Raw genomic sequence first — 7,084 nt, 5'->3', positions numbered from 1 at the left:
ACAGGGTTTCTCTGTGGCTTTGGAGCCTGTCCTGGAACTAGGTCTGTAGACCAGGCTGGTCTCGAACTCACAGAGATCTGCCTGCCTCTGCCTCCCGAGTCCTGGGATTAAAGGAGTGCGCCACCATTGCCCGGCCTGAAGAGAGGGTTCTTAACAACAGTTAAGAACTCTTGTTCTTGTTGAGGACCCAGGTTCTATTCCTATCATCCACATAACTGTTCACAACACAACCTTCCCTAACTCCAATCCTAGGAGTTCTGATCCCCTCTTCTGAACTCTGAGGATGCCAAGCATGCATGTGTGTACAAAGAATGCACAAACAACAAAACACTTTTTTAAAAAAAAAAAACTCAGAATTTATTTATTTATTTATTTATTTATTTAGTTAGTTAGTTAGTTAGTTAGTTATTGTCTTGGGTTTTTGGAGACACTTTCTCTGTGCAATAGCTCTAGCTGTCCTGGAACTAGCTCTGCAAACCAAACTAGGCTAAAACTCAGATCTGCCTGCATCTGCCTCCCAAGTACTAGGCTTAAAGGTGTGTCACGTAGTTTTTTATTTTCCCTTTTTTCCTTTCCCTCCCTCTCTCTCTCTGTCTCTCCTCTTCTCTTTTGGTGGTGTTTAGAGGGGTTTTGTTCTTACTTTTCATTGGTTTTGTCTGTTTGCTTTGAGAGTGTGTTTCACCATGTACCGACTCTGGCCTGGAATTCAGCTTCCAAGTTCTAGGATTACAGGCACATGCCATCTTGTCAGTCTAGTCGACATTCATCTTTGAATTTTACTTCTTGTATTAAGTATAACAAGTCACAGCTGGGGGGAGGGGAGGTGCGTGCCTTTATCCCAGCACTCGGGAAGCCGAGGCAGGCAGATCCGATCTCTGAGTTCAAGACCAATCTGGTCTACAAAGTGAGTTCCAGGAAAGGCTCTAAAAGTACACAGAGAAACCCTGTCCCAGGGGAGAGGAAAAAAAAAACACTTGAGGGAGAGGCAATGCTCCATTCTTACTAGCCTTTCCAGAGTCTTGAATGACCTGCTACCACCTCTAACAATAGCTATTTTTCCCCCATGAGATGGGATCTCACCATGCAGCTCTGGCTGTCCTGGAAATTCACCTGCTGCTTTTGCTTCAGGAGTAGAGGGTTGAAAGGTGTGTGTCAACACCTGGCTATGTGGGATCTTTTATTACCACTGAGAACCACAGTGGAGCTGTGGGTGTTGCTCAGGAGTAGAGGGCTTCCCTACCACTTGTGGTGCGCACCCCACCACCCCACCTGCCTCACTGTAAGAAGTGTTAAACTAGCTTGTGCTTTGAGACAGTTCTACATAGCCTTGGCTGTCCTGGTACTTGCTGGGAATTCTGAATCTTCCTACCTCAGCCTCCCAAGTACTGGTTTATGAGCACACCCAACCAGGTAGCTCTCCATAAGCTTGAGCTGTTTCTGACTGTACTCTCCCCTTCAACCACTGCAGGAAAATAACTACAGTGTACCAACCTCTTCAAATGGATGCGATTAGAAGTCTCCTACCAAGGGAGAAGCCTGTTTGCTGTCATTACCTCTTCGACTGTTCCTGGTGGCAGATACTAGTCTTCATCATGGGAGTACTGACTCTGACTCTGGGCCTCATTCTCATTGTCTACAACTCCTACCAACAAGTGGCTTTCTCTGTTGGAATATGCATGACAGTTGCAAGCTTTATTTTCATTGTACTCACTCGTGTGAAAGTTTTGCCTAACAATGAGAATTTGACAGAAGAATCAGAGTTAAGAACCGAGTCAGAAATTTCCTTATGCACCTCCCAGACTTCAGTAGCCAGCACCGGAGTGTAACTCTACATTGAACTTGATACTTAAATGTCCCCTGAACCTTTAAATCAACATTTAAAATACAAATAAAAATTGCCTTTTAGTAGCCTGTCTCCTAATAAAGCAAAAAAGCAAGAATACCCAAAGGTAAAAGCCTTTTGTTTCATTTTGCTCCTGTTATCTGTGGGACAATAGATTTTTTTGTAGGAAGCAGTGATTTTTCTCACATTCATGCCATGGGCCAGAATCGTCAGTAGCTGACTCTCTCCTCTGTCACTGTTTCTCTGCCATCAGTGAAGGCCTAGCTCTTCCTGGCTCTTTACATTGACTCCTGCAACTTTAAGCATATGCAAAAGTGACCCAGACAACTCACTCAAGATTGGTACCTTCTCTATATAAATACAGTCCTGGCCTGGCAAGATGCCTCAACCTAGGACTGACGCCCCCAGGAGCCACATGGTAGAAGGAGAAAACCAACCCCCCACTGTCTGACCACACCATACCAGTGCCATCTCCCTGCATACATAGAAATGTTTTGTTTTGTTTCAATCCTATCCAGTTCTTAACTATTTCTTCCCACTGGGACCCACTTCCATAGTGTGCCATAGTGTTGTGTATCCTGAGACATAGCTACGGAACGTAAGAGTATTCCACTCCCACACTCTGTAAGTCCAGCCTTTGTTGCCCTCATCTTTGTCCATGCCCTCAACGAATCTGTTTCTGCTGTGACAGCCCCTTCTCTTCCCCAATTTTTGTTCACTTTTGTCTGTTACCACAGGGATCTCCCTTAAAACCACCACAGCCCCCTTGCTGGACAGTGGGTTTTTTTGTTGTTGTTGTTGTTGTTCTGTTTGTTTTTGTGTGTGAGTCTTGTGGTTTTGGTTTTTCAAGCAGGGTTTCTCTGTAGTTCCTGATTGTCCTGGATTGTAGACCGGGTTGGCCTTGAACCCAAAGACCTGTCTGCCTCTGCCTCTGGAGTGCTGGGTTCAAAGGCTTGCACCACCACCACCACCTGGCTCCAAATAGATTTTTATACAGAGGGCATCACAGCTCAGCAATCCAAAGTGTATTTTCCCACTCACTACAAAACATGGTTCCCCGCCTATCAGTGTTTTACCAAAGTGCAGATTTCCCACTCCACAATGTGCAGGTGCACTCACTGGGTGGGAGCAGCAAGTGCCAGAGCCTCTCTCACCTCCAGCACGACGTTCATCTGAAAATGGAGTGTGCACATTTGGAGAAGAATCTCGGTGCCCACATGCCATCATCACAGGAAGAACCCCATACGGATTCCCACACTCTAGAGCTTTTGAGGGCACCAAGTTATCACTCTATAAAAAATAACTATCTTAATGACTGAAGAATATAAAATTTGGCTGGCACTGCATAAGAACTGGACATGGTGGTGCAGTCCAGTAATCCCAGCACTTGGAAGATTGAAGCAGTAGGCTGAGAGGTCCAGGTCATCCTTGACTCTGTAGCAAGTTTCATGCTAACTTGGGATGCATAAGACCCTTTCTCAACAATGGAGGGGGAGGGGCTGGAGAGAAGGCTCAACTGTTAGGAGCTCTACTGCTCTTCCAGAGGACCTGTGTTCAGTCTTCAACACCCATGCCATGTGAACCAGAGCCTACTACATCCAGCATGTCTCCAGAGATGAACCTTACTAGGGAATGAAGGAAATGCAGAAAAGACCTAGACATACGGGAAAGGTAGGATCAGGTGGTTGGGGCTCTCTGATGGAGGAACCTTAGTGCCTGGGAAAGTCAGCATCTTCATTGCATACGGCTGAACAAAGAGGCAGGTTTAGTTCATCTTAGTATGATGGGACTCTGTAGGGGAGCAGTCTTCAGGCTTTAAATATCCAGGGGTTGAACTCTATGGCAGACACTACCTATACACACTATCAATATCAGCACATGGAACCTCACACCCTCAGGGGAGGTGTTTTGTCATTTTTTCCAATGAGCCTAAAGGTCATTGACATGGCTAGCTCTTCTCAACAAGACACATTTACTCAGGACTTTACACACTCAGAACTTCCACCATTTTCCATAACAACTGCACATAGCTCTGATGACCCCTTCTTGCCTCCAGTGTCACTCCCACACATGTGCACACACACATATAGACACACACATACACATGAATAAAAATAGTCTCGGGCCAGAGAGAGCTCGGCAGCTGAGAGTGATTATTGCTCTTCCAGAGGACCATCTGTCCACGGCAACCATGTGGTGGGAGGTCACAATTACTCGTAATCACTTTAGATTCAGGGGATCCAGTGCTCCCTTCTGGCTCCTGAGGTCAGGTTGGTCTACAGAGTGAGTTCCAGACTGGTCAGGGCATAGAGAGACACCCTGTCTCAGAAAAAACAACTCACTTTCGAAAGCGCTGTAAGGCTAACACACAGCTCCTCAGTGTGCAAAATTGTTCCACTGCCCATGCTTTTATTGGCTCTTCTTGCCGTCAGGACGCTGTCCTTCTGAGGCTGCTCCTTTTTCCTTGACTCTGGAGAAAGTTCCTCTCAGAATGGCATCTTTTGTGTGTAGGCAGGCTGAACTGTGCTTGACTTTGGCTTCCTGAAAGGTTTCTCCCCCGCAACGTTGTCTTTACCTTCTTTCTTGTGGTCATTGTCCCCTGGCTTTTTTCAGATCCTATGCCTCTTTGGTGTGCTTCTTCATGGGCTGGCTACTTCTCACACTGGCCTCATTTTTTAAGATTTTTATTTTTTTATTCTTTTAAAATTTTTTTTTAGATTCTATCTATCTATCTATCTATCTATCTATCTATCTATCTATCTATCTATCTATCTATCTATCTATCACAAAGTTTCTCTGTGTAGCTTTGGAGCCTGTCCTGGAACTCACTGTCCTGTCCAGGCTGGCCTTGAACTCACAGAGATCCTCCTGCCTCTGACCACCACCACCCATCTATTATTCTTAATTATGCATAGGTATGTGCCTCCATGTGAGTGTGTGCGTACAGGTGAGTGCAGGTGCCTGCAGGTGTCTGCAGTGCCCAGATGTATCAGGTTCCTTCGAGCTGGTGTTAATGACAGTTTGAGTCTCCTAATATAGATGCTGGGAACTGAACTTGGGTCTTCAGGAAAGAGCAGCAAGAGCCACTAACTGCTAAACCATCTTTTTAGCCCCTCAGACTGACCTCTTAACCATAGATATGTTACTAATAATTGCGTGATTTTTTTTTGGACCAAGTCCTGGGTTCCAATCCCATAGAGGCTTTTTAAAAAATGTCTGAACAGGGCAGTGGTGGCACACGCCTTTAATCCCAGCACACAGGAGGCAGAGGCAGGTAGATCTCTGTGAGTTCAAGGCCAGCCTTGACTAAAAGAGCTAGTTTCAGGATAGGCTACAGAGAAACCCTGTCTCAAAAGACAATAAATAAATAAATAAATAAATAAATAAATAAATAAATAAATAAATAAATAAATAAAATGCTTGAAGCTGAGTGTGGTGATGCAGTCATTTGTAAATTCAGAACTAAAGAGGCACAGAGGCAGAAGGACTGCCAAAAATTTGAAGCCTGACAGCTGCATATTAAGATCCTATTTCAAAAACCAGAAAAAGGGGGGCTGGAGAGATGGCTCAGTGGTTAAGAGTATTGCCTGCTCTTCCAAAGGTCCTGTGTTCAATTTCTAGCAACCACATGGTGGCTCACAGCCATCTGTAATAAGGTCTGGTGTCCTCTTCTGGCCTGCAGACAGAATATTGTATACATAATAAACAAATATCAAAAAAAATAAAAGATAAACAGAAAAAGACCAGGCAAGGTAGTCCATGCCTCTGATCCCAGCACTTGGAAGTGCGAAGCAGGGGACCTCTGTGTGTTGAGACTGGTCTGGTATGTGGTGAATTCCAGGCAAAGCAGGACTACACAGTGGGCAGAGCCAAAGCACCAGAAAATGGCCAGTGCCGGCTTAGCAGTTAAGAACATGTCGCTGAGGACCTGGGTTTGATTCCCACTCACATGGCAGCTCAGGACCACAACCACTTCCAGAAGGTCTGTGCCCTCTTCTGACTTTCGTGGGCACTGCACACATGTAGTGCACAGATATACATGCAGGCAAAAACATCCATACACAAAAAAAAAATCTTTTTTTTTCTCTAAGACAAGGTTTCTCTGTGTAGCTCCGGCTGCCCTGAAACACTCACTCTGTAGAGTAGGCTGGCCTTGAACTTACAGAGATCCTCCTGCCTCTGCCTCCTGAGTGCTGGGACTAACGGTGTGTGCTACCAATACCCAGCTGGGACTCTGCTTCTTATGTTGGCTAGCGGCTAGTCTGCATCTAGTTACAGGTATAAACTGACCTTCAGGCTGCCAGCATGTGGGCAGTTGATGTCGTTTTGAGACAGGGTCTTACTCTGTTGTCCTGACTAGGACTCTCTACATAGACTAAGCTGACCTGAACCTCATAGAGATCATATAATATTATAGCATGTGCCGCAGACCAATGCAAGGTACCAGAAGGCAGAAGACAGGATAAGGGCTGGATGTGATGGTACATGCTTTTGGTACTGACACTTGGGAAGCAGGGATATAAAATGGTTTCTCAGCAAATGCACCCACCTGTCTGGTGCAGCACCCAGGGAAGAAACAGAAAACTTTTTTACCACTGTTATAGAAGTCAAAGGAAGCAGAAACTCTTAGATAACATAGTATTTATTTTTCCAAACAGGGTTTCTCTGTGGCTTTGGAGCCTGTCCTGGAACTAGCTCTGTAGACCAGGCTGGTCTCGAACTCACAGAGATCCGCCTGCCTCTGCCTCCCAAGTGCTGGGATTAAAGGTGTGCGCCGCCATCCCATTGCCTGGCCAACATAGTATTTTCTAAGGCAAGAAAAGGTCCATCCATGCTTAGCAACCCCCCTTCCTTTTACAGTAGGTATAATGATGGGCTTCCAAACAGATCTGCTCTCTATCCCCAGGAACCTGTGACTATTGCTACTCTCTGGAAAATCCCTGGGACTCTCCAAGTGTGATTGAGGATATCTTTGGATGCAATCACCAGGGCTCCCATGAGGGAAATCAGAAAGCAGAGGAGTCAGAGAGGTGTGGTGATACAGATCTCTGTCAAAGAGATGCAGAAGGGGAGTGGGAGGAAGAGCATGGCCCAGGGATGCAAGCGGCCTCTCTGAAAGGGCGTGAGGGCTCTTTGCTAACGTTTCCATAGAAACAAGTCTTTTTTAAAAATATTTATTTATTTATTATGTATACAATATTCTGTCTGTGTGTATCCCTGCTGGCCAGAAGAGGGCACCAG

The sequence above is a fragment of the Microtus ochrogaster genome, chromosome 7, assembly GCF_000317375.1.
Source record: "Microtus ochrogaster isolate Prairie Vole_2 chromosome 7, MicOch1.0, whole genome shotgun sequence".
NCBI lineage: Eukaryota > Metazoa > Chordata > Mammalia > Rodentia > Cricetidae > Microtus > Microtus ochrogaster.
The sequence above is the reverse complement of the archived record's forward strand: the minus strand, read 5'-3'. Positions refer to the sequence as shown.